Raw genomic sequence first — 27,431 nt, forward strand, 5'->3', positions numbered from 1 at the left:
TCAGGAAGCAGAAGCTGCCAGGCAAGTTGGGGCACTACCTGGAATGGCAGAGCATCACTTTCACCGAATGTTATTGGTCAAAGCAGCCCCAGGACCCATCCACCCCGACACAGGTAGGTGGGGGTGGGTTAGAAAGTTACATTTATTTTTTTAAAGATTTATTATTTATTTATTTATTTGACAGAAAGAGAGAGACAGTGAGAGCCGGAACACAAGCAGGAGAGTGGGAGAGGGAGAAGTAGGTTTCCCGCGGAGCAGGGAGCCCCATGCGGGGCTCAATCCCAGGATGCTGGGATCATGACCTGAGCCAAAGGCAGACACTTAACGACTGAGCCACCCAGACACCCCAGAAAGTTACATTTTCACCTGAGTGCATGGATTGGGAGATACTATATAGACATACTGAAAATACAATCTACCACAGAGTTAATGACCACATAGTGCAGGGTTTGACAAGCCTTTACTGTAAGGACCAGATAGTAAATACATTAGACTCTATAAGCCATGTGGTCTCTGTCATGATTACTTAACTCTGGTCTTGTAGCACAAAGGTAGTCATAGACAATATGTCATAGACAAATTCTAAATGAAGAGTTGTAGCTGTTTTCTAATAAAGTTTTATTTACAAAACAGGGGAGGCCAGATTGGTCCATGGGCTATAGTTTGTGACCTCTGATGTAATTCATAACATATAATAAGTGGTCAGTAATAGTAGAAATTATTATTGTCATTGTTATTAAGAGACTTTAGAAGGCCCCTAATCCACTCTTTACCTCTCCTTCTATTTATAATGTAACCTGACTTAGCCAACACTCATAGTTTGGTGTCTCTGTCCACCTAGACGCTCCCTCTTTTCATTTTCCTCCATAACTGGCACCTACACTTCAGGTTCCAGTAAACACGACCCCCCCACACACACCCCACCTTAACATCAGCCCTCCCTCTCACTGCTGGAGCCATGCCGGGGCCTGGGCTTATACAATATGGTCAGGCTCTCTTTAAGAAGGAGAATACAGAATTGAAGCAAAAGTGAATCTTTATCTAGAATGAAAAAAATATCACAATAAATACATTTTAAAATGCTGAAAAATCCACAAAATCCAGAAAAATGACATACACTGACATCTGTCATAATTTTCCCTAAAATCTGATCAAGTTTTTATTTGATTTTGTAATATCATTCATTATAGAGGGACTAGAAAGATAATACAGTTTTCTTCTACCATGGTTAATCAATTTTTTAAAGACATTATTGATAGTTTAAAGCAAGTTAGGAAAGTTCCTTTATGCTTTACAACTCTTTATTAATAATGCCATCCAAAGTTTCAGGATTCTTGTCAAACAAGGGAACTTCTATCAAGTTTTTTTCTTGTGGGAGCAGGAGTTTTCAGGGCATTTCAGGTTTCTTTGTATAGTGACTCATCTTAAGTACTCTGAATCAAGCCACTCATTAATGAGCTTGCTGTTGATGTCCTTGGTATGGTGTATATTATTAGTTTTTTATTATCCTTCATTGATATTATCGTTCCAGGTCAGTTCTACAGAATATTTTAAAAATTTCCAATGTGTTTACATGATTCACATCACTTTGTTGATTGGATTATCAAACAATCCAAGAGTTATTTACTAATTTTATTAGAAAGTTGTCTCTTTCTCTTAATGAATTATTGTCTTCGGTGATTTTTGGTTTTGTTACAATTTGCCTCTCAAGATCAGAAAGTTTCTATCCATTCCCTTGCTTGTGTTGATCCCCATTGTCCTGTGTTCCATTAGTTTTTTAAAAACTCCCTGAATTTTTATTATGAAAGGTTTTAAACATGCAAAATAATTGTTAAATGGTACAATAAATATCCACTAATTTTCATCTGAATTGTCTTTCAATTCTTCAAAAAATAAATTTTTAAAGGCTAAAACAAGGTATCCTTCATGTATGTTCAAATCAGAAAGCAACAAATTCTCACTTGAAATGTTCTGATGTCTTTTCAAATGGCAGCTAAAATGGTTTATTTGAACATTACCAACTTTCTGCATAAAATTGTGCATCTTATTTATGTTCAGATATGTGAAATACATAAATGTGTCCCACTCAAATCAGACCAAATATATCTCCAACTTCCTCATAGCTAGAGCCCCCTTGCCCCCAAAAAACCCTACAATCTATCTTATGCTACTTGACACTAGCAAATCTGAGATAAAGGCAGATTCAGAGTGGGAAAAATTGTGATTTTTAACTCAAAGTCATTAACCTAGAAAACAGTATGGAGGTTCCTCAAAAAGTTAAAAATAGGCCTATCCTACATCCAGCAATTGCACTACTAGATATTTGTCCAAAGGATAAAAGCATGGTGATTTGAAGGGGCACACGCACCCCAATGTTTATAGCAGTAATGTCCACAATAGCCAAAATATGGAAAGAGCCCATCTGTCCATCGACAGTTGAATGGGTAAAGAAGATGCGGTTTATCTATCTATCTATCTATACACAATGCAATATTACTCAGCCATCAAAATCTTGCCATTTGCAACAACGTGGATGGAACTAGACGGTATTATGCTAAGCAAAATAAATCAGTCAGAGAAAGACGAATACCATATGATTTCACTCATATGTGGAATCTAAGAAACAAAACAGATTAAAATAGGGGAAGGGAAGGAAAAATAAAATAAAATGAAAATAAACAGGGAGGCAAACCATAAGAGACACTGGACTCTGGGAAAAAAACTGAGGGTTGCTTGAAGGAAAGTGGGTGGGGGGAAGGGATAACTGGGGGATGGGCATTAAGGAGGGCACTTGAAGTAATGAGCACTGGGTGTTAGATGCAACTAATGAATCACTAAATTCTACCCCTGAACTAATAATACAGTATATGTTAACTAAATTGAAATTAAATAAAGAATTTTAAAAAATACTTTACCTTGGAAAATTTACAAGAACAAACAAATACACTGCTAACTTCTATCCCCATGCCCAGTTTTGATTTTGGGGCTTTTTCCTTTTTAAGAGAGAGCAGGAAAGTGGGCAATATATAGCACAGCAAATATGTGAGCAGGGGATCAGCGACCTCTTCTGCTAACCACACTGGGAGACTCGTGGCAAATCTTTTCCTCTCCAAGCCTGTCTCTGTGTCCCCAACTCAGTATGAATCCACTTTAGCCTGGCTATGAGTGTCAAAACACAGGGACTGAAGAGGAGTCCAGATACCCAACCCAGAGTCATGAGAAACATTTGATTCAAACGATTCCTTTGGGTTTTCATTCTTTGGGATTATTTTTCTCCAAATTTCATCTTTCTTCAAAACAAAGACCCAAAAGATTTTTACCAAGTCTCCCCTTGCTGCAGCATTAAGTATAATCAAAACATACCCTTTGGCTAGAAACATGTTGTCCCAGATGCAAAAAAAGCAAACAAGAAAGATCTACGTAATTTCCTACACAATGACTCCAGAGAACATTTTGCAGAAGACAATTGATTTCCACCAGCACATTCATTAATTTTCATGACACCTTCTCTAAGTTTTGGAAACAAATGAAGTTATTAATATTTGAAGACACTGGGCAGGATTTTCTGGGCCACCTCATAAAAAAGGCTCCACAGTCAACTAAAGACAAGGAGGGGGTGTCTAGATCCAAAATCTAGTCTTAGAGCTGGCTTATGAAAAGCCAGGAGTCCTGCCACTGTGACGAGAAAGTGGGCTGGAAACCCTGGAGGCATCAAACTGGTTCTCAGAATTGGTACTTCACAATCCCACATGAGTAGAAAAGAATGTGTGCAGAAGCAGGCAAAGGGGATGGAAAGACTTTGCCAGAAGCCCTCTGCAAATTTCTCCTTGCATCTCAGTGACCACCTTTGTGTCAGATGCCGGTTTATGAACCAATCACTTTCCTTGGAGCTGGGGGGTGAAGCATGTGAGCTGCGTGAGAGAAAGATGGATACCTGGGAAAAAAAAGAAAAAAAACCTCATGCTTTGTAAGGAAAGAGTGGAAAATACTGGGCAGGCAACCCACAGTATTCATGAACTCATATTTGGAGGTGTTTTGGTTCTGCACTCAACTGCTTCAGCCCTTACCTGTCTCAGATTTTCGGTGTCCAATGACGTGGCCCATACCTGACTAGAAGTAGAATTTACTCACCGAGGAGGGAAGCAAGATGAAAGAAGCAGGGTGTTGAGGAGATGGTGTCGAGTGTGGAAGACTGCAAAGCACAGAACTTAAGAGCAGAGTTGAGGAGTAAGATTTCCAGCTCTGTTGTCACCAGCTGCTGGATCTTGCATACTCAGTCTTAGTACCCAAATGAGCCTTGGTTTCCCCTTTGATTAAATGAGGCTAACAGTACTGACCTCGGTGTCGTTGTGAAGATTAATTGAGATACTAGAAGTGGACTGCTTTGAGCTTGAAACTTCTAATGGATATTTGATAAAAAACTGCTATTTTATTACGATTTCTAAGAAGTGAGGACAGTCGATGGGGAAAATGTTGGGGGTGAGGTTGGCAGAGACAACAGCTGGTCCTGGAGTCCCTGTGGGCAAAATCTGAAGAAAGGTTTGATTTGAGGAGAGGGGAAATGGGCTGAAACCACTCCTTCCTGTCTCTGTTATGTTTTATAGTGCAGCCTCAGAGAAATATCCCTCATCAGTAGGACAGTTCCGTAGACAAGGACTAGCTCCAACATCTTAGAGCTTTGCTCCCCCTGCCTCATCCCCTATAAATCTCAAAAACAGGCCCCCAACAAAGGGGGTGAACTTGAGCACGTAAGTTCTTTCTCTGGGTCTTCATTTCTCAACCTATAAAATGCTGATCTCTCATCATCTCTCATATGCCCTTGGCCCTATTATACTGTGAGTCGGAGAACAAGATTAAAATTTGGGCGCAGCACTTCGGAAACGTTCCCATTTCATCCTAAACTGTGATCTAAACATGATGATGGCTCTGAACTTCACTTAGCCGTAAAGAACTTATCTTTCTTAGAATTTTCCTCTTCTTTTTATTTAGAGGAGAAAATGATTGCAAAAACAAGCCTCAGAATCAGGGCGTGGGGGTAGATGATTCATTCCCATCATGTTATCTTTTGAATGTAGTTAATAGCTCCCCCTGCACTACCCCCATTCCTTATCTACCTGAATTCCACTGCAGACAAATAAAACGATAATGGCAAAGGCAACCTTAGATACTAGCGAGTCTGATGGACTCTGGCAATGAAGTTATTACAAACTCTGCCGCCCACAGAGACCTGGCAAGAACAAAAAGATGGGTGTTTGTGCAGATGCCTTGTCACAGCTCAGTGTCACTTGCCTCAGGCTACCAAATTTCTTGACATATAAGTAACTCACTTATCCTCAGAGACCTCCCGGAAGGAAGGGCATCCATATTCACTCTGATGAAGAGCCAGGAAATTGAGTTTTTCTAAAGCCAAAAAGTCAACGCTAGCTTTGCAAACCTACCTGAGGCTTTCTAGGTTTTATAGGCAGGTTCTCACTCCCATATGGGAAAACAAATTATTACAAAGTGTTTGAATTTAAGAACTAGAAGGGTCTTTAACAGATGCCAATGGAGTACATTCAGTACTTAAATCCCTTTTTTTAAAATCTCCAGTAGGTGTCTTCTCGCTTCACTTGAAAACATCTAATGAAGTTTCCAATAGAGAATATGTGGAAAAGGAGCCTGGAGATAGTGAATATGAGGATTGAGTGTGGAAGGGTGGGTGATGGAATGATTAAGGAATCCTGCTAGAGGGAAGACAGGGAATATTAAGACCACACCTTGGGTTTGGGAAATGTGGGAACGAGAACCCAGTTTGGGCTTCCTCAAAGGTCAGTGTTGGCATGAGCAGCAGCTTATGGGGGTAAATGGGCTGGGCAGACAGGAAGTAGGGAGCGTACCACTTCCCTAAGCAGTCCTTTCTCCAATTGACGATTTGGCTCTTGTACATCATGGTCTTTCTCTACTATGTTGCAAGGACAGAAAGACTGGTTTGGGCAGAATGAGACTTCATCGATTATCCTACATCTACTAGCAATTACCAGTGTAATTTTGACAAGTTAAAAAAATTACCTAAAACTTGGAAATAGGTGAAAGAGACTATCGGGTACTCTTTCAATGCCAGAGTTGCTCTCTATTTACTGGATTCTTTTTCTTCACTATAAGGCAAAAGCTCATTTGGAAAATTTTGTTCCATAGAAATGCAAATAATTTTCTCCCAGCGGAACTAAGAGCCTCAAAGTTCACAGTTTATGGATCCTGCTAAACATAAACCAGTTTTTGTACAGCTTGTAAACCTGCAAGCCATTAGATTGCCTACACATATCTGGGATCTCAAATACTCTTTGGGCCAGTTTTAAATCTTACTGCTTTCCACATTAATTAAGGAGCTCAATAAAATCTGTGAAACGTATTCATTTGATATATGAATGAAAGGCATGGTTTTATCTTTTTGAAAATTGTAGTTTAACAGGTAACTCACTTCTGCCTCCAAAGATTTGGTCTCCTTATCTGTTAAAAGATGCTTTAGGACCAGAAGGTGTCTAAGGACCCAGTCTAAGGTCTCTGAGCCACTAACCCACCTGGAACCCTCTTTCCCAGCTTCCCAGGGTCTCCAGGGAAAGGGCTACCCTCACTCCTTAAAGCAGAGCATGAGTGCCTGCCAGGACGTTCCCTGCCACCCAGCTCCCAGAGAGTGGTCAGGACACACTAGAACACTGTTCTGCATACTGCAGCAATTCAGCGGTTGTTTAGAAGTTCCCAGGAACCAGACCACATTGTTTTCTCCAATTTACTCCCATTCCCCCGCTTCTCCCTCCCCCAACCAGTCCCTACTTGCCACTCTAAGCCTCAGAAATTCCTAGTTCCACATCCCCAAGCTTTTAGTTTAATTAGGATGGCAAGGCAGCTTCCCCTGAGTGTTCACCTATTTGGCAGCCTCAAGTGGAAATCCGTGCCTTTGGGCTGCCGCTGAAGCAACAGAGGTCAAACCACTACACCCCTCATTCCCACTGCTGCAAAGGGGCACATCAGGATCGCTCTCTAAACCTGTTTCCGGCTCTGACGTCTGATGAATCTGTCCCTTCAAGCCTCCTGAGCCTTCTCTCCCTCCACCTTCTTGGTCTGAGGATGTTTAGCCATCATACTCCCTGACTTCATGGGGGTGAAGATGTGAAGGGTAGATGGGGCAGAGAACACAAAAGGTGGGTGAAGAAAAGACTACTGGATGCATTTAGTATTCCTTGAAATCCACAGCTTTTGGCCCTGGGCTATAGTTAACAACCAACACAAAGGAAAACTTTTCCATTTCAGGGAACGCCTGATTTTGTTAACAGGAGATTTTTTTTGCTGAGCCTCCTCAGGTCAGATCTCTGTTTGCCTCAGAATCAGCTCAGTGCTCATCGTATTCATAAAACAAATATTTTTGTTTCTGATTCCAGCTTGGCTGACTGGCCTGACTGATAACCCTTGCTCATGGCTGGGTGAGGGGTTGCTGAATTTCTGTGCACACCTTTCTTCCCTCCAGTGACATCCTGATGCATTATTTCAAGCTTCCAGTTAATTCCTCAGCATGGGGATAGAGTCATGCTTCTGTCCAGGACAGCCACGTCCTGGACCCTCACCGTTGCTGGACAAAACAGTTTAAGGCTGGGGTAGCTGAAGTTTGGGTGGAAGGAAAGGCCAACAAATGATATAATTTATTGGATATTGAGTGGTTACACAAGGTGCCGTAGAAACAAAATCATCAAGCGCTCGGGTATAGTTATCCTGGAAATCTAATTTGAAAGCAATGTACCTATTTAACACCCTGAATGGGTCTTTTTTTGTAAAAATACCTTCCTCCTTGGGCGCCTGGGTGGCTCAGTTGGTTAAGCCTGACTCTTGATTTCAGCTCAGGTCCTGATCTCAGGATTCTGAGTTCAAACCCCCCTGCTGGGCTCCACACTGAGATTAGAGCCTACTTAAAAAACAAAACCAAAAACAAACACCTTCCTCCTTTATAAGACAAAGAACTTCAGGATCCTCTGCTCCAGTGTAAAAAGAAGTTTCCCCAAGAACTTTGGGTGAAGGAAAATTTGTCTCTCTAAGAAGCAAAACCAACTCCAAGTCAATCGCACATCCCTTCACAGAAGCTTTGAATCTCAGAAACACAGTTGTCTCCAGGAACACATCCTGAGCAAGAAAATAAACAGGCAAAGGAAGGGCCGGGGTGGACACTCCAATTTCGCCCCAACCACAAGCAGGGAGAGAGAAGCGCAGAAGGAGAAGCAGGATGGAAGGGGTAGCCATCCCACCCCGCCACCCTCCCAACCCCGCCTTTGCTCTTTCTCCGGCTGAGTCATCGCCGCACCCGCAGGCCTCCACCCACCGGAGCCCAACACCACCCTGAGGCCGGGGGTGCCCAGGTGCCCCCTGTGCCGCGGACGGTTCTCTCCAAAGCCAACCCCAGCACCGCCAACGGGCGCTTTGGTCCCGAGCTGCTTTGGGTCTCGGTGGCCGCCGCGGGTCGAGCACGAGTCAGGGACAGCGGAGTGGGGCGGGCCTGCACCCCGGTGCGTGGCCGTCCCTCGGGAGCTGGCGGGCGGGCGCCGGGACCCGGGCGGCCCCGATTGGGTCTGGCGCCCGCTTGGTCCCCCGGAGTTCCGATGCTCGGCCCCCACGCGCGGGAGACTCGCTGGCGGCCGGAGCAGGGCCGCCCCCCCCACCTTTGGAATTTCTTGCAGGCCTTTCCAGGCTGGGAGTCTGTCAGCAGTGATTTATGGGCTGCAGCAATGCTCACATACATAGTAGTAAGACTCAAACAGGAACCGCAACATTGTGTTTAAAATGTAGACCACCAAAAGACTATTTTCGTTCAGAATTGGCGGAACAAGGGATGTTAAAAAGCAGACGTTTCATCGGTTTTATCACGGATTTGTCCGCACTGAGCCCCCCGCCGCCCCGCCCTCCCTCCTCGCCCGCCACTGACCGGGGAGGCAGTGCTAGTTCCTGGCTTGCACAGTGCAATCATCCCTACCGACTGCATTCCTACAGTCTGAGCATTGCGGCTGCAGGGGGAGTCCGGGGGAAAAGAAAAGGAGGGCCCGGACGTGAGAAGAGCCAAAGAGCCAAGGGAAGAGGCCTGTTAGAGTAAGGAGCTCAGGATGGGGAAACGGGAGGATCTGGGAGAACCTTGGAAATCTGATCAGACGCCTTAAAAGTGGCGTTTCATTTTGATTTTTGTGAAAGCCATATGTGTACAGAGCTCCAAAAAAGTATGCTATAACGTTTATTACAAAAATCTGCCCGCCCCCTCTACTTCCGTTTTCATCCGCGGAATCAATCAACCTTTGTCTCAGTTTTGTCCTCTAGTATTTAAACTCCATGTTTCTGCTTCTTGATTTCCAAAACCATCCACGGATTTCCTCCCATCAAGATAAAGATTTAGTTGTCTTACATTCTCAGCCCCTCAGCTGTTAAGTCCTAATTTTTTTTTGTTAAAATACTATTCAGTCGTGATACTTATTATGACTGTTTGAATAGTACTCATAGCTAAACGATGTTGAGTAGTCTCATTGCCTTTATTGTACAACTGTTTTGTTACGCCTGCAGTTAATGATCACCTTGGTTTTCATTTTGTTTCTCTGCATATTTTTCCGTGTTCCCGTCTAAATCATCTCCAAGCGCTGTTGGAAGTGTGAAGTCTTCTCCTTTACATTCAGATGGCTCAGGGAACCTCTCTGTTGCCTTTTTTTGCCCCTTGCAAGCATTCCCTCCTGGAGCCTTCCGTCAGCCAGCTCCCGTGGTGGATTTATTTCTCTTCTTAGGCCAGTTGGTAGCCGGCTTGTCCAGCATTCTGAGAACTCACTCAGTCCCTCTGCTCTGTGGAAGCCTCTACTAACTGGACTCCAGGTCTTCACCATACTTGATTCACTTCCTCATTTTGGGGGGTGGGTAATATCCTCTAGTAGCTTCCTGAAAATGGATGCAGGACAGGAAAGGAGGTAAAAATTTGACTTCATGTGTGACTGAAAATGAAGTTTATTCTGTACCTACATTTGACTAAATTTTGGCTGGATATAAGATTCTATGTTGGAAATAATTTTCCCTCAGAATTTTGAAGGCTTCGTTTCATTGTCTTCCAGCTTGCTATAGTCACCTCAGCTTTTTAGTGTCTTGCATTTGAAATTGGACAGAGAGCCAAGGGCTACCAGATTTTTGAGGAAATCCTCTAACATGAAAGGCAGAGACCAAAACAAGCATGAGAAAAATAAGTTAGAGGAGATAGCCAGTACAAGTATCAGAAAATGATATATGCATGATGTGGTTTTGGAATATAGGTGAAAAGTATTTACCAAGTTTGCGCCGAAGCTCAGAGTCCAGATAAGACTCAAAGTCCCACGTTTGGGCGCCATATGATAGTCGTTTTGGAATATAGGTGAGGTTTGGTGAGGTGGGGTCTGGAGCCAAGGGCCAAGAAAGAATTCTTGAGACATCTTTGGTGCAAAAAGGTGGTTTATTAAAGCTCTGGGGACAGGACCCATGGGCAGAGAGAGCTGTTGTGAGGGGGTTGTGAGGGGTGGCTGATTGTATACTTGGGAGTTTGGGGAAGGTAAGGAAAAGGAGGTTTTCAAAAGAACTTTCATGTGCTAAGGAGGACCTTACAGGAGGCCTTGCCATTGTCAAGGTTGTTTTCCCCTCTGGCAAGGCCTTAAGACAGTTGGGAGTTTCTGGATGAAGGTCATGCATATCCCACCCAGGAGTGGGGGTGGAGGTTGCAGGGGGTCAGCTTGTGCTTTGTCCTCAGCTAGCCTTCTGCTCCCTCATCATTTCCCCCTAGAACAATTTTGACCCTTAAATCTTTTTTTTTTTTTTTTAAAGATTTTATTTATTTGAGAGAGAGAATGAGATAGAGAGAGAGAGAGCATGAGAGGGGCAGGGTCAGAGGGAGAAGCAGACTCCCTGCTGAGCAGGGAGCCCGATGCGGGACTCGATCCCGGGACTCCAGGATCATGACCTGAGCCAAAGGCAGTCGCTTAACCAACTGAGCCACCCAGGCGCCCCTTGACCCTTAAATCTTTAAGGTTGTTGAAGGCAGAAGGTTCTCATCTTCTGTAACTTCTTCCTGCTGAATAGGGGCATAGAGATGTCCCTATCTATAGGTCAATATTGGTCAGTTGGGGAACATATAGGGGAGTTATGAAGGGGGGAGGCAGCTAAGTCCAACGTGGACAACATATATAAACCTCCTTGAGTAGAAAGGATCATCTGTCAGCCGGAAGTTATGGTAGTGAAGGGATCTTGCAGGGAGGCCGGAGATTAGGCAGGGATACACCAGAAATGACAAGAAAGGTTAATATTATTATAAGAGAAGGCTGAATAAAAGACCTTTGATAGTTGACCATAATTTTCCTCCAGTTCAGTTTTGACCAATCATTAAAGGAAAGAGAGATCGTTTAAAGCGCCAATTTGATTTGTGTTGGGTAGAAACCCAGAAATATTTTTGTGGCAATCTGGAATGTATACACAGCATTCTGTTTTTATGCTAGCGCAAGTTCTACTTTGTGCAACAGTTAAAACATCTAATGCCATTCTATTTTGTAAAGCTGCTTTGCATATTTGTATTTCTTTAGTATTTAATAGAGAAATGTTATTTTGAGTGTCATTTAGGGCTTTGGCCATGTACTTATTAAGAGTTTCCATGTGCCAAACATCCTCCAGTCTCAAAGAGGGAACAAAGATGGATGCTAAGTTGTCATACCAATGAGACACAAAACATGTCCACCATTGTTTTAAATTTGGAAGGTTGGTTAGGTTGGTAATGGTTTTAATAATGCGTCCGTGCATCCAGGCAAAACCCAGAGTATAGCGGCCTATCCAGCCTGGGCCATGGCCACAAGTTAGAGCCACATAGCCATTGGGTCCCAGCCAGGAGCCAGCCATTTAATACTGGGCCTCCTTGAAGTGCGGTCAGGATTATCAAGGGCTATTTGGTTTTAGAGGGCCACCCTTTTAATCTGTATAATAATTTCAGGCCCATTTGATTGGGGAATTATGGCTTGATAATAATCCCCTTTTCTTTAAATTGCTCCATGGGCATATAGGACTAGGAAGGCATATTTGGAGTCAATATATAGATTAATTTTTAAGGCTTTTGCCAATCGCAAAGCACAGGTGGGTGCGATTAACTCTGCTTTTGGGGCAGACTTATTTGCTGACAGGGCTTTGGCCTCAACACTCTTGCGTTAAGACTGACGATAGCATACCCAGATTTTCTTACCCTTTTTTGCATGAAACTACTGCTATCGGTAAACTAGCTGTCATTTGCATTTTTAATAGGGGCATCTTTTAAATCTGACCAACTAAAATAAACAAGATCAATATCCTCTGAACAGTTATGTTCTATAGAAACACAATGGTCAGGTCCAGGCATAAGGGTAGCTGTGTTTAAAGTTTGACAGGGTTTAAGTATTATTTCACGCATATCTATAAGCATTGCCTGGTGTTTAATAAGTCGGCTTCCCATCATCCATTGGTGGCTTTTGGTCTCTGAGACACTCTGGACTTGATGTGAAGTCATTACAGTCAGGGATTGTCCCATAGTGAGCTCTGAGGTTCCTTTTACCAGGATGGCTGTTATACGCTTGGCTAAAACTTCTATTTTTTAAATTTTTTTAATTTTTAATTTTTATTTTTTTTATTATGTTATGTTAGTCACCATACAGTACATCATTAGTTTTTGGTGTAGTGTTCCATGATTCATTGTTTGCGTATAACACCCAGTGCTCTATGCAATACGTGCCCTCCTTAATACCCATCACCGGGCTAACCCATCCCCCCACCCCCCTCCCCTCTAAAACCCTCAGTTTGTTTCTCAGTGTCCATAGTCTCTCATGATTCATCTGTCTCTCCGATATCCCCCCCTTCATATTTCCCTTCCTTCCCCTAATGTTCTCCATGCTATTCCTTCTGTTCCACAAATAAGTGAAACCATATGATAATTGACTTTCTCTGCTTGACTTATTTCACTTAGCATAATCTCCTCCAGTCCCATCCATGTTGATGTAAAAGTTGAGTATTCATCCTTTCTGATGGCTGAGTAATATTCCATTGTATATATGGACCACATCTTCTTTATCCATTCATCCATTGAAGGGTATCAGGGCTCTTTCCACAGTTTGGCTACTGTGAACATTGCTGCTATGAACATTGGGGTGCATATGGCCCTTCTTTTCACTACATCTGTGTCTTTGGGGTAAATACCCAGTTGTGCAATTGCTGGGTCATTGGGTAGCTCTATTTTTAACTTTTTGAGGAACCTCCACACTGTGGCTGTACCAACTTGCATTCCCACCAACAGTGTAAGAGGGTTCCCCTTTCTCCACAACGTCTCCAACATTTGTTGTTTCTTGCCTTGTCAATTTTTGCCATTCTAACTGGTGTAAGGTGGTATCTCAGTGTGGTTTTGATTTGAATTTCCCTGATGGCTAATGATGATGAACATTTTCTCATGTGTCTGTTAGCCATTTGAATGTCTTCTTTTGAGAAGTGTCTGTTCATGTCTTCTGCCTATTTTTTGACTTATTTGTTTTTTGGGTGTTGAGTTTGAGAAGTTCTTTATAGACCTCGGAAATCAGCGCTTTGTCTCTAGTGTCATTTGCAAATATCTTCTCCCATTCCATGGGTTGTCTCTTTGTTTTGTTGACTGTTTCCCGTTCTCTTACACCATACAAAAAGATAAACTCTAAATGGATGAAAGACCTCAATGTGAGACAGGAATCCATCAAAATCCTAGAGGAGAACATAGGCAGTAACCTCTTTGACATCGGCCACAGCAGCTTCTTTAAGACACGTCTCCAAAGGCAAGGGAAACAAAAGCAAAAATGCACTTTTGGGACTTCATCAAGATAAAAAGCTTTTGGCTAAAACTTTTGTTTGCAATTGTACATCAATAGAGGGAGCTTCTAGGATAAATATAACTATGAGGGGTGAAACCGTCAAGAAGCCCTTTTTGTTTGAGGTCCAGCCTTAACAATATTCTAATTACAAGGAATCACTGGCAATTGGGAGAAGACTTGTCTTAAGAGATAAGGGCATCCCCTGGTGCATGATCCAATCCAACAGTAAAGACAGTGGAGCCATCCAATATCTCCACAAGCCCATAGTTAACCCCATGGAGTGGGGTACATTCTGGCTTTTAAGGAAAAATTTCATCATCCCAGCCACACAGTATCGGTCAAGGTGATAGTTGAGTTACACAGTTGCTGGGGGATTAATCCTATTTTCCAGTTGTTTAAATAAACATATGCCCATGGGGTCCTGTTATTATCCCCACAGAATAAAAAGCATGAAGATTATCTATACATGAGCTATTGTGTAGAAATAGAAAAGCTATTTCTCTTAAGTTTACCTCAAGTTGTCTAGCTTAAGCAAACAACATTTCAGAACAAAAGTAGGATTTAACATCCACGAAGGTGGGTTATTGAAACATAATTTTTCTCTCTAAAATAATTCTCATTTCCAGAGATGGCTAAATCAAGACTAATTTGTTTGCAAAACAAGTTCAATTTTTAACAAACTTGACCTAATTATTTACATAAGCTCAGCGAGAATGGTTGATCATATAGATCTTTTAGAATCTGCTTTGCTGGAACTTTTTATAAGGAATCTCTAGGTTGAACTCTTAGTAGCCTCTCCAGGCCAGAAGCCAAGTCAAGTACTTGCCATCAGACATGTCTGCAATATCTGTATTTTTGGGCGGATCACTCTTCATGAGGTCCCCAATATATCCTGAGGTTCCTGCAACCTGCCAGGAAGTGACATTCTTTACTCACCTGGGGAGGCTGCTGGGAACTCTGTAAGCAAGTTATCAGGCCAACAGTTCAAAGGGGCTTTATGGTTCTATGTTTCATAAAGTCGACCTCAATTCCTTAAAGCTGTCTGGTCATATCTGAGTCTATGCGTGTCTTTCAAATATGACATTCCAGCCAAAGCCTTGGTAAAATAACCAATGTTTCCAATGGTGTCCTGTTAACAGGAGAACAGATTCTTATTGAACTTATGCAAATGACTATGATTGTCATGGAAGAAAGAATACTTACCAAGACCTTTTGAATTTGAGGGTTCAGGTAGAGAGAAAAGTTAAATGCTTTAATTTGTTTTATTATTATTTCTGTATATCACTGATGTCTTAAGAGAAAGTCTCCTTAGTCTGGAAGAGCATGTATTAGAGAACCAGCAATGTTTCAACCAAAAGTTGCAAAAAAGCTATTTAATTATTTTTCCCAATTCACTTAGTCCCGTATTACTATTCTTGTTAGGTTTGAATGCAGATTTAGTTAGTTCTGGAAATTCGTACGCATTTCAGTTTTAATCTTAAAGATATCGAATACCTCTTATTTGTCCTAAAAGCCCCTTATATGAATCTCCTTAAAGATGGAACAATATCTATAAATGACAAGACTCAAAAATGGACATGGTTAAAAATCTGATGAGAGGGTATGATATAACTGGCAAGGAAAGATGTTATTTCTGTGACACATGACACTTCAATAATCAAAATATTAAGTGATGGTCTTATACCAGAACATATACACTTTAGGAACTGCATATCATCTCTATAATAGTTATGGCATTTACCCAAATATAACCTAAGGCTTATCATTTGTTTAACAGTACTTCTGGAGTAACTTAACATACCAAATAAAAAGGTCTAATGAGTCAAGGAGACTTCATTTACAATTTAAATCTTGGGAAGTTTGTTAAAAAAAGATCAGAAAGTTTTTTTTAAGCACATGTCTAAATAGGATTACAGATCATTACAAAACTCAATTATTTTTATTTAACCAAGGTGACAATAAGAGATTCCAAAGGCAAATATGTAGGGTTGTAGTTGTTAGCAACTTAGCTCCTTTAATATTGAGAAGTTTTAACCAAGTGATCGAAGACCTGATAAAGACAAAACATAGAAACTGGTTTTCTGGGCAGACAAAAGAGAAAAAACCTTTGTTTACCTTTTCTTATCAAGAGCAGACCAATAATTCAAGAAAATTTTGTCTCTTGAACAGAAAGAGAATTTCATTCTTATACCGCTGTACTTTTAAAATCCCTTTATTTTGGGCGCCTGGGTGGCTCAGTTGGTTAAGCAACTGCCTTCAGCTCAGGTCATGATCCCGGAGTCCTGGGATCGAGTCCCACATCGGGCTCCCGGCTCAGCGGGGAGCCTGCTTCTCCCTCTGACCCTCTCCCCTCTCATGCTGTTTCTCTGTCTCTCTCTCTTTCTCTCAAATAAATAAATAAATAAAATCTTAAAAAAAAAAAAAAATAAAAATAAAAAAAAATAAAATCCCTTTATTTTAATCTTAGTCCGTTCTGACCACACCTAAAATTCTTTTCCAAAGATTTCCCTTCACAAACCTACAACTTTCTTTTGTACTCAGATTTTGTCCTAAGCCATTTCTCTCCAAACAACCATCTTATTTAGGACAAAATTACTTTATTTTACCTTCAATAAAAATGTATTCCCATTCCTTAAATCTTTCTTACATCTCTCTTTTTTTTTTTTTTTCAGACAGAGAGAGAGAGAGCACAAGTGTGAAGAGATAGAAAGAGATAGAAAGAGAGAGAGAATCTTAAGCAGGCTCCATGCCGGGGGCAGAGCCCAATGTGGTGCTTTATACCATGACCCTGAGATCATGACCTGAGGTGAAATCAAGAACCAGATGCTTAACCAACGGTGCCAACGGTGCCACCCAGGCACCCCCTCCTGCTTTTCTATATACAGAGTTGCTTCCCTTATTTCCATCAGTCTTAATTACATTTAGTAGAATTTTGCCCTCCTAGAAACCTTAGTCTCCAGTGAAAACGAAGTAGTAACCAACTGTGAACTGTTGCACTGAAACTTTTTAGACGGCAAATTTGTGGATCAATTAAGCACAAAGCATGTTTACCAACAGGCTCAAATATCCTTAGGTTCTTTGCAGTAAGTAGTCAAAAGCACAAGCCTACATCCAGTACTCAATGCTTTAGCACTTTATCCTATTTTGGAAAAGACCCAGATGTCCAATGAATTTAATCCCATCCAGGCAAAACTTTAAAGTTTCAGGTTACCAAACACTTTGAAAACCATCTTTACAATTACCCATGAAAACTTTGAGACAGACAAAATTAACCATCATTTTAGGTCATCTTTTTGCTAACAAATTGCAACAGAGATAACATGAGCTTATTTGACCTTTAGTAAACCTCGGTAGAATGAAAGTTTCACATTTAATGCTGATAACTCTAAAGACATGTCTGTCTTGATTAAACCAACAAACTTAAATTAGTTTAAATACTGAATTATATTCCACCTGGATCCTTTTTTAAAAGTCAGTTTGCTCCCCGTTGTCAATTTTTACCTGAGACACTGGTGGGGAAATCTGGAGTGGGTGGTGTTAAGTCAGGGGGTGCTCTTCTTTGCTCCTTGACAGCAAGGGGAGGAGGAGGAGCCACCAAGGATGGTCTAGAAGGCCTAGAAGCCCACCCAAGGTGGTGCAGAAACAGGAGGAGGGGGAGGGAAGGCAGAAGTGAAGTGCTGCCAGAAGCAGAGAAAGGGTTCCGCATTCTAGAGCTCATCAGCTCCAACAGAGTGAAAAATGGACAGGCAGGGCTAGGTAGGGAGAGATAGATAGGGGCCTCCATGATTAGGCTCACAGAAATCCCAACAACGTGAAGGTGTAAGGAAACCAGAGATAAGGGAACTCTCCAGATCACCCTGCCCTAGGTGTCTGAGGGGGGGCATCTTATTTATGACAGTCTCCTGTGGTCAACAGAAAATAAACAGACCTTAAAAAAAAGTAAGCCATTAAAGATGTTATCACTAGTCCTCCTTACACAAAGTTGCTGTCAGTAGAGAAGTCAAAAAGATTTAAGTTCCCTGGTTTGCTTTCTATAAAAGACCAACCCTAAAAGCCCTCAGTGGCAACCCTGTTGGGACCCCTCTCACTCCAGAGAGCTTTTTTTCTGTATCCTTGCCTAATAAACTTCTGACACTTTACTCACCTTCCTTTGTCCGCAAGATTCATTCTTCGACTCCATGAGATAAGAACCTAGCTCTCCTGCTTCAAGAGGCACAAATGCCATGTTTTCCCACCAACAAGGGGGAATAGGCAATCTGTGTCGGGCTGGAGAAGGCAGGGAATATCCCTAAAACAAAGGGAGTTTCGGCAGCTGCTTGGGAATATTCCTTAAAGTCCCCATTCTGAGGTAGACTAACCACAGTTGGCTCCAGTTATAACCATTAACCTGGGAAATGAGTGAGGGAGAAGCTCCCACATCTATTAGGAAAACAGTGAAAGAGAGAGAGAGAAAGTCAGGAGTCCCCTTCGTCTGGGATGGCCTGTATTTCCTCCAGCAACCTAGGTTTACTGGGAGGAGGCCTATTTAGATAATTATCATCCAATATGTTGCGGGGGGGGGTGGGGGGGGGAGTTTACTAGCCAAACAGGTTCTGCAAGAGGCCCTTAGGTCTGAGTCCTGATTTAGAACCCCTTAAGTCTGGATGGACCTACGGTACCTCTATTTGCCCTGTTTCCTGCAGAAGAGATCTAACTGATAGATCCCACTGAGGCCATGCAGTGTTACAGGAGATCAGTCCTTTCCTAAGTTTTACAATCTGAATTGTTTCCAGTGGGTTAAGTGAAGCAGAAGCCTACGGAGGCCATGCTCCTGGAAAAGTAGAGAAGGTGCATTACCAAAATCACCCCTGGCTCCCAGGTGGCGTCCCAAGCAGGATATGTCAGAGGTTCCGTGTGTCAAAAGCAACCAGAAGCATCCCTCAAGCAAAAAATCGCTATTGATCACCATCGTGCCTCATCACAAAGGCATTCCTGCCATAAAAGGCCCAGAAAGGATGCTGGCGTCCCTCCCCTTCCCCGTGCATCCTAGGCTACAGATGGGTGCCGGGTGAATGGACTGAAACACCGCACTGAGCTGTCCTATGTCCTGAAAGCTGCGTTATCGCCCTGCCATTTTTAACCCATGGAGAATACTAGAAAAGTTTTACAAGGGGAAATTACCCAATTCTGTAATTTAAGTAGTTAGTAGAGGACATTGACGGAAAACAGTAAAGATAGAAATCCATCATGGTTCTAAGCAACATTCAAACACATGTAGTCTTTATAGCTGATGAGGGAGCAGAAGGCTAGCTGAGGACAAAGCTGAAGCTGGCACCTTCCCCCCTCCTCACGCCCCATATGTGTGACATTCCTCAGGCACTCCTGGCTGCCCTAAAGGAAAAGCAAATGGTTAACTGATAGAGATCACCATCCTGCAGGACAGGAGTCTCCCTCAATTTACAAATGTCCTAGTGATTTACACGAAAGAAGCTTTCTTATCAATGGCCTAACTTCCAGAGACCCATAACTCAGTTTCCTGAAGCCCTAACATCACCCTCCCCTCCATAAAATTGAGGAAGGCTGAGGTAGAAGGAAATGTAAATAAAATTGAATTTCTTTAAACCTAAAGCCCATTGACAAGGACATGCGATAGGAGGAATGTAACCCTCCTGCAGGAAACTCCCAACTGTCTTCATGTTAGTGCCTCATTAGATGGAAAAACAGCCTTGGCTTCACAATAACCAGGTCTCCATTATCCTGAGAGTCTTCTTTAGCATATGACAGTCCTTCTGAACACCCCCTTTGTCCTCACCTCCCCAGCTCCCAAGTATATAATCAACCACATCTCACAAACCCAGAGCAGCTCTTTCTGCCCATGGGTCCTGTCCCTGGGCTTTAATAAAATCACCTTTTTGCACCAGAGACGTCTTAAAAATTCTTTCTTGGTCGTCGGCTCTGGACCTCACACCACCAAACCTCACTTGTATTCTAAAACTTCATCACAGCCAACTTCCCTAGGAAATGGTCCCGAGTTGGACTTTAGGTCATTCGGGTACTGGTTTTGGCCAGCTCCCGGTGGAGGTCCCGTGGCCAGAAGCAGCTAGAGGAGAGATGTGGAGGGGATCACATTAGACCGATGAAGAGGAACCCTTACATGGGAGTCTTAAGATTGGCAGCCGTCCTGGTGATTTAGGTAATTGTCTTGTGCCCAAGACAGACAACTTTGTATAAGAACAGCAATAAAGAGAGGGCATCAAGTTTCTGGGTCTTATTACCATTCCAGCCAGGGTACTAACTTCCAGCCAAAAGACTATCACGCCATGTGATCTCTCCCCCTGCTCTAGAAGTCCTGAAAGCTGCGTTATCACAGCTTTAGAGTAGCCACGGGCTGGAGGATTGGAACCTGAGCAGTCAACATGGAAGTGTTCCAGTAAGACCGTACTCCTTGAAAAGCCCCTGGAATGAAAGTAAAGGAAGAGAAAAGTATTTACCAAGTTTGCGCTGAATCTCAGAGTCCAGATAAGACTCAAAGCCCCACGTTTGGGCACCATATGATGTCATTTTGGAATATAGATGAAGTGGGGTCTGGAGCCAATGGCCAAGAAAGAATTTTTGAGACATCTTTGGTGGAAAAAGCTGGTTTTATTAAAGCTGGTGGACAGGACCCATGGGCAGAGAGAGCTGTTGCTACAGGGTTGTGAGGGGTGGCTGATTATATACTTGGGAGTTGGGGGAGGTAAGGAAAAAGGGAGGTTTTCAAAAGAACTTTCATATGCTAAAGAGGACCAACAAGATACTGGAGGCCTCGCCATGGTCAAGGTTGTTTTCTCCTCTGGCAAGGCATTAAGACAGTGCTGTGCAGAGATTGCTCACAATGTCTCCTCCAAGAACTGCAAAGCTATTGTGGAAAGAGCAGCCCAGCTGGCAATCAGAGTCACCAATCCCAACACCAGGTTGTGCAGCAAAGAAAATGAATAGACAGCTTGTTGTGCATGTCATATTTGTGTTAATAAAACCATAAAACTACAAAAAAAAAAAAAAGACAGTTGGGAGCTTCCTGGATGAATGTCATGCGCATCCCACGGAGCAGGGGGAGAGATCACATGGTGTCAGCTTGTGTTCTGTCTACAGCTAGCCTTCTGCTCCCTCATCATGCAAAAAAACAAAAGCATGAATGCCTCAGAGAGATATTGAGAGGTTGGAAGACCAATATCATTTTAAGTCTAGGTCCTTTATATGTTTGGTTTTTGTCTTGTTTTTCTCTCTACAACTTTTGGAGTCTTTTTTATATCAGGTGTTAGAAATTTCATAATAATATGTCTAGATGTGAACCTTGTCCATTCATTGTATAGGGGGCCCTGGGGTGGACCCTCTCAATCAGGAAATCATGTCCTTTGATTCTAAGAAAGGTTTTTAAAGTAATCCTTTCATTATTTCTTTCTTTTCATTTTCTGTTTTTTTCTTTCTGGAGCTCCTATTGTTTGGATATTGGGCCTTCTGGACCAATCCACTAGTTTTATCTATTTCCTAATCTCTATGTAGAGGACAAATAGGTGGACAACCAGTAAGAGTATTTCTCAATTTATACAATCAAAAGAAACCACGAATGGATAATCAGGAGACTGAGACCAGCTGAGCCAATTAAAAAAAACAATCAGAATTCTTTATTCAGGAAGATCTGAGCCACTTTTCAGACCCATAATTCATTGGCTGAAAGAGAGGGTGGTTCCCAAGGAGGAAGAATGCTGCAAAAATCCCCTATCCTTCCTCAAAGAGGTGTATGGATATTTATTTGGGTAACTGTATGCTGGGGAAAGGGGAATAACCAGACATTTTGAGGGCTTTTAGATTCAGGGTCTGAACTGATATTGATCCTCAGGAATCTGAAATAAATCACAGACTGCTATTTGAGTAGAAGTATGTGGGGGCGCTGAGTCCTGGCTCAGGTAAGGCTCACGATGGATCCACCGAATCCGTAGCTCAGCCAGTGGTCATTTTGCCAGTCCCTGAATAGATAATTGGAATGGACACGTGGTAGATGCCAGAACACTTCATTGGTTCTTCAGTCTGTGGGGTAAGAGCTACTGTAATGAAAAAAGCTGAGGACTTCTCTTTCCCAAAACCTCGATACAGTATCATAAAAACCAAAAATATCATGCCTCAGGGGGAATGGCAGAGATTAGAGCCACCCTTAAGACCTAAAAGACACAGAGGTAGTGATCTCCAGCCAGTCCTCATTTGATTCACCAGCCTGGCTTCTAGAGAAACCAATTAAATCCTGGAGGATGACATTGCACTATCTGAGACACAACCAAGTAGAGGTCTCAATTACAACCACTGTGCCAGAAGTGATATTTTTGCTAGAGCAAATTAACATAGCTTCAGAGACATGGTATATGGACATTGATCTGATAGATTCATTCTTTCTCAGAAGTATTTTTCTTTTTTTTAAGATTTGTCAGAGAGAGAGATAGTGAGAGTAGGAACACAAGCAGGGCGGGTGGGAGAGGGAAGCAGGCATCCTGCTGAGCAGGGAGCCCGATGTGGGGCTCAATTCCAGGACCCTGGGATCATGACCTGAGCCGAAGGCAGACGCTTAATGACTGAGACACTCAGGCGCCCCTCAGAAGTACTTTTCATATAGAGTGTATAGCAGCTTACATTTACACTTTTGTCCCAGGATCATGTTAATTCTCTCATCCTCTGTCATAATATAATCTACAGAGTCTGAACCATCTGGACTTTCTGCAGAACATCACATAGGTTTACTCCATCAGTGATGTCATTTTAATTGGACCAGAGGAGTAAGAAGTGGCCAAGTGCATTGGAGACCTCACTCTCCAGAGGTCCCACCTACAAACTCCTACAAAGATTCCCTGCCAAGTCAGTAAAGGTTTTAGGGGTACAGTAATTTGCAGCATGCCAGGACAACACTTCCAAAGTGAAGGGCAAATTAGTGCATCTTGACCCTCACACCACTGAAAGGAAGCACAATACCTGGTAGTCCATACTTCTCTGATTCATTTACCAAGGAATAGAGAAAGCTGCCAACTTTGAGTGGGACCCAGAATAAGAAAGGGCTCTGCAGCAGGGCCACAATGCAATGCCCTACCACATGGCCCATATGATCTGGCAGACCCTTTGGTACTAGAGTTAGCTCTCATGCCATGCAGTGTTTACATCAATCCCCAGAAGGAGAAATACAATTTATAACACTTGCGTTCTGAAGCAAGGCCATGCCATCTGCATCAGAGAATTACATGCCATTCAAAAGCCAACTCCTACAAGCCACTTGGCTGCATAAAGGTAAAACTCCCGATGGTGAGATACCAAAAGATGATGGGACCAGAGATGCCCACCATGACCTAGATTCTGAAAGGCCCATTTAGTCATATGCAGGTTCAGTATAATCCATCAGAATATGGAAGTGATGCAGCCTGGGATTGAGCACAAGCCAGGGATAGAGAATACAAAGGAACTGGGTGAAGTGGTGGCCCAGCCCCCAGGTCGACCTCCACTGGTGCACTAGTGCCTCTCCTTCAGCTCACAGCTGATCACGTGTTCAGGAGAGGCTGTTACTTAGCACCGGTCAACACAGGAGGGAAAAGGCCACTCTTGGTTCACCAGTGGTTTAGTTCAATTATGTGGTGAAAGCTGAAAATAGACAGTGATCAGTTAAGATAAGGTCATACTGGAGTCCTTATAAAAAAAAGGGGAAATTTGGATATAGAAATGCACATGTGAAGAACACCACATGAAAGTGAAGGGAGAGGTCAAGGTGACACCTCTACAAGCCAAGGAACTCCAAACATGGCCAGCAAACCGCCAGATCCTAGGTGAGAGGCTGGAACAGATTCTTTCTCACAGCCCTAGCAAACTAACACATCACATAATATCACATTAGATCAATGACCAAATCTGTAGCAAAAGAGCTACAGCAGAGGTGATAAGGGCATGGAATTTCCTAGTTTCATCAAATACAGCACCACCCAGAAGCTGCCAGCCTGACAGATCAATGGCATAGCCTCTTAAAGAGGCAGCTGGGGTGCCTCTTGGAGATGCTGCTTTGCAAAGGTGAGTCACCATCCACCAGAGTATAGTACACGTTCTGAATCAATGACCACTATGTGTGTGGTCCCAGTAGGTAGAGTGTATGGGTCTGGAAATCAAGAGGTGGAAGTAGGGGTGACCCTGTTTACCATCACCCACATTAAATCAGGTGCCATTTTCAAGGTGTCCCACCAACCACAACACAAGGCTCTGCAGGTCTGGCCATGCTGGGTGGGGACTGCTCCCACTAAGGAACACAGCAAGAACCCCATGACCAGCTATGGCTGGTCGTTTCACAGATTTTTTGCCAAGAAAACAGCAGGCAAGAAAGTGTCACTCTCCTGATCATTGGAGGGCAATAGGACTCCTGTTACACAGTGGGGGCAGGAAGAATATATTTGGCACCCAAATGATCCACCGGGGCCTCTCGGTACTTTTCTGTCCACTTTTGACAGTGGGTGGACAAATGCAGATGCCACAGACTGAGAAAGACCTTGTGACCAAAGGCCCATACCCCTCAAGGATGAAGGTCTGGATAACCCCACCAGGTAAGCCACCTGAACGGCAGAGGTGCCTGGGTAAGGGCAATGGAGATTGGGTAGTAAAGGGAGATAGTGAATATCTAGTTGCCACCCCAAGACAGATGCAGTGATGGGGCTCAGTTTGCCAGCCGAACATTTATACCAAGCAAGTGGATTGAAGTGGTGCAAAATATGAACCGTAGTGGAGGCTGTGGTCCATTGCCCAGATCCCTGCCTTCGGGACCAGGGCACTCATTCCCCCAGCTTTTGGGAGCATTGCCTGCTAAAGACTTGTAGCTGAGATCCCCCCCAGCCAAAGATAACTGCCTCACCTGAGGTTGCTGCAGAGAATCCAATTTGTTTGGTGAATACTATACCTTCTCTTATCTCTCTGAGGCATAAATCATAGTTTTACTGTTGAAATATGTTTTGGTTCATTTTCTTATCTTTGAATTATCTCTGTTTTCTTTGACTCTCCACTTTTTTTAATCTTTTTTTTTTTGCCTTCACATTTGGAGATATATCAAATATCTGATACCCCTTGGCAGTCTGTCCAAATTAGGTGTCTGACACCAAAGAGTTGACTAGAAGCTCTGTAGGGTTTTTGTATCTGGTGGATTCCCTCTGGAGCTACCTCAGCTAGTCATTCCATTGGATGAAACGCTCCCCCCCTACCCTTTTAAGTAGATATATATTGTTTTTTCTCTTGAGCTCATAAGTGTTCCCAAAGAGGACCTATCCATTCTCCTGATATTTGAGGAGTGGGTGGGTAAGATCGAAGACTGGCATGGCTCTTAGGTTTCGTGGTGGAGTAAGGGAGTCCCAAGGGTCAGTGTGTAGACCTGAACAATCTTTCTAATTGCTGAGTAGCCTCTCTCCCTTCACATCGCCTATGTCCCTGAGTCCAGAACCCTCTAAGTCTTCAGAGAATAAACCTCCATTCTTCTCCCTGGAGCCCATTAAGAGTGGTCACCAGGCTACAGAGTAATGGAGGAAAGAAACTTGCTGTAAAGGCTTTCAGCCAGTCCTCCCACTTCAGCAGCCTCAGCACCCACCTTCAGAAGCACTGCTGCCTACAGTTTTTGAACTTTCTGAAACTGTGCCATATGAATTGCTTTGCTCCTCAGTTTTCCCTTGCCTAATTTCTATTCCAGATCTCTCTACCCTGCTAAGTCAGTGATTTAACCCTAGTCGAGCAGTTTTCTAGCTTCTGCACATTCTCTTTACCCTTGTGTACTGATGCCTTTTTCCCCCCTTTCACTGTCACTCAGTAAGGTTTCAAGGAAGCTCAGAGGGAAATGCATGTGTTCAATCCACTATGTTTAATTGGAAGACATTAACCTATTTTAGAGATAGAGAAACTGAGGCCCAGGGAAAGAAAAGGACTTGCCCCAGGTCCTACAGCATAACCAGGCTAGAAATAAAGTGTCTAGTCCCTAAGCCAATGTTCTTTGTGAAGGAACCGAAAAGGTGTGAAAACAGGAGGAACACAGAGAGTCAAGGGGTTGGTTTGGGGAGGAGGTACTGATAAAAGGAGCACGCTGGTAAGAGTGGCCTAAGAGGAAAAGAGAAGATAGCGCCAGAGAAAAGGAGATACTTTTATCCTTGGGTTTTCTGCTGACATTTCACTGTTTTCAAATTCCTTCAAGACCTTTATCGTCTGTAAGTACCACTCTCTGTGTTTACCACTATGCTATCCCAAGTCAGACTCCTTACTATTTCTATTCTCTACTCCATTCTTTCCTAGAAATACATAATGTTTTAAACATATGATTCCACTCAAATTGCCCATCTCAAATGCTAGCAATGACTCCGCATTGCCTATGGGGTAAAAACCAAATTCTCTAGTTATCTCAGTAATTTAAGCTTTTAGACTGGTTGGGGAGAGGGGCTGATAGGAAGAGAGTGGATAACTTGACAACACAAGGGACAGTAAGTGTAGGTGACAGGGAGAAGAAATTAAAGATGGCTCTAAGGTGATCAGCTTGGGTGACTGAGTCAAATTATTTGACTGGGAAATCAGAGATGCTGATGAGCTTGGTTTTAAACATGGTGACTGTGGTTTGAGAGGCATGTAGAAATGTCCGGCAGGACTGAACATTGCAGCCATGCATCATACTATTTCAGGATTGGCAAGCTCTTGCATGTTTCCTCATCCAGTGCTGGAAGAAGTGAAAGAATAGGATAGCTCCAGGGGTCACCAAATCAAAGGGAGTCTCTTCTGGACGGGGTCATTTGGGTAGATCTAAGTAGGGGAGAAGGAAGAATAAGAGGGGACCGGCATATCAATATTTCTAATCTCTCTTTTTTGGTTAAAACTGAAGCATACCTAAAACATAATTGCCTGATCCTTGGGGTGATATTGATAGCTGTATTACTTTCCTATTTTAGTTTAACAAATAACCACAAATTTAGTGCCTTAAAACAACACAAATTTATTATCTTACAGTTCTGGAGGTCCAAAGTCTAAAATCAGTCTCACTGGGCTGAGGTCATGTGTCAGCAGAGCTGGTTCCTCCTGGAGGCTCTGAGGGGTAATCTGTTTCTTTATCTTTATGAGCTTCTAAGAGGTGTCTGCATTCCTTGGCTCATGGCCACTTCCTCCATCTTCCAAGCCCATCATTCCAAGCTCTGCTGTCATCATTAAATTTCCTTTTTCCCCCTTTGACACTCTTGTCTCCCTCCTATGAGGACCATTGTAATTACATTGGGTCCATCCTGATAATGTAGGATAAGCTCCTCATCTCAAGATCCTTAAATTAATCACATCTGTAAAGTATTTTTCCATGTAAATTAACATATGCACAGGTTCTGGGAAATAGGGAATGGATATATTTGGGGGGCCATTATTCTGCCTACCACAATAACTCTCTGATAACACTCATGACCCTCAGTTCTTGTGAAGATATGTCAAGATATAGATAAAGAGAGAGAGAGAGAAATGAATGAGTGGATGAATGAATGAAGAGCTTTTAGTGATTCAACAAATATTTATTATTGGTCCATTATCTTCTAGGTTATGTTTTAG

At 42.8% G+C, this 27,431-nt stretch overlaps 1 protein-coding gene across 1 annotated transcript in view; it reads right to left on the reverse strand.

Moving 5' to 3' along the window:
* RTP4 (receptor transporter protein 4) overlaps positions 1-27,431 on the reverse strand; it is a 76,646-nt gene that overhangs the window by 45,921 nt on the left and 3,294 nt on the right. The window lies entirely within an intron of this gene.

This window comes from Phoca vitulina, unplaced genomic scaffold (genome assembly GCF_004348235.1).
Source record: "Phoca vitulina isolate PV1807 unplaced genomic scaffold, GSC_HSeal_1.0 scaffold8, whole genome shotgun sequence".
In the NCBI taxonomy this organism is placed as follows: domain Eukaryota; kingdom Metazoa; phylum Chordata; class Mammalia; order Carnivora; family Phocidae; genus Phoca; species Phoca vitulina.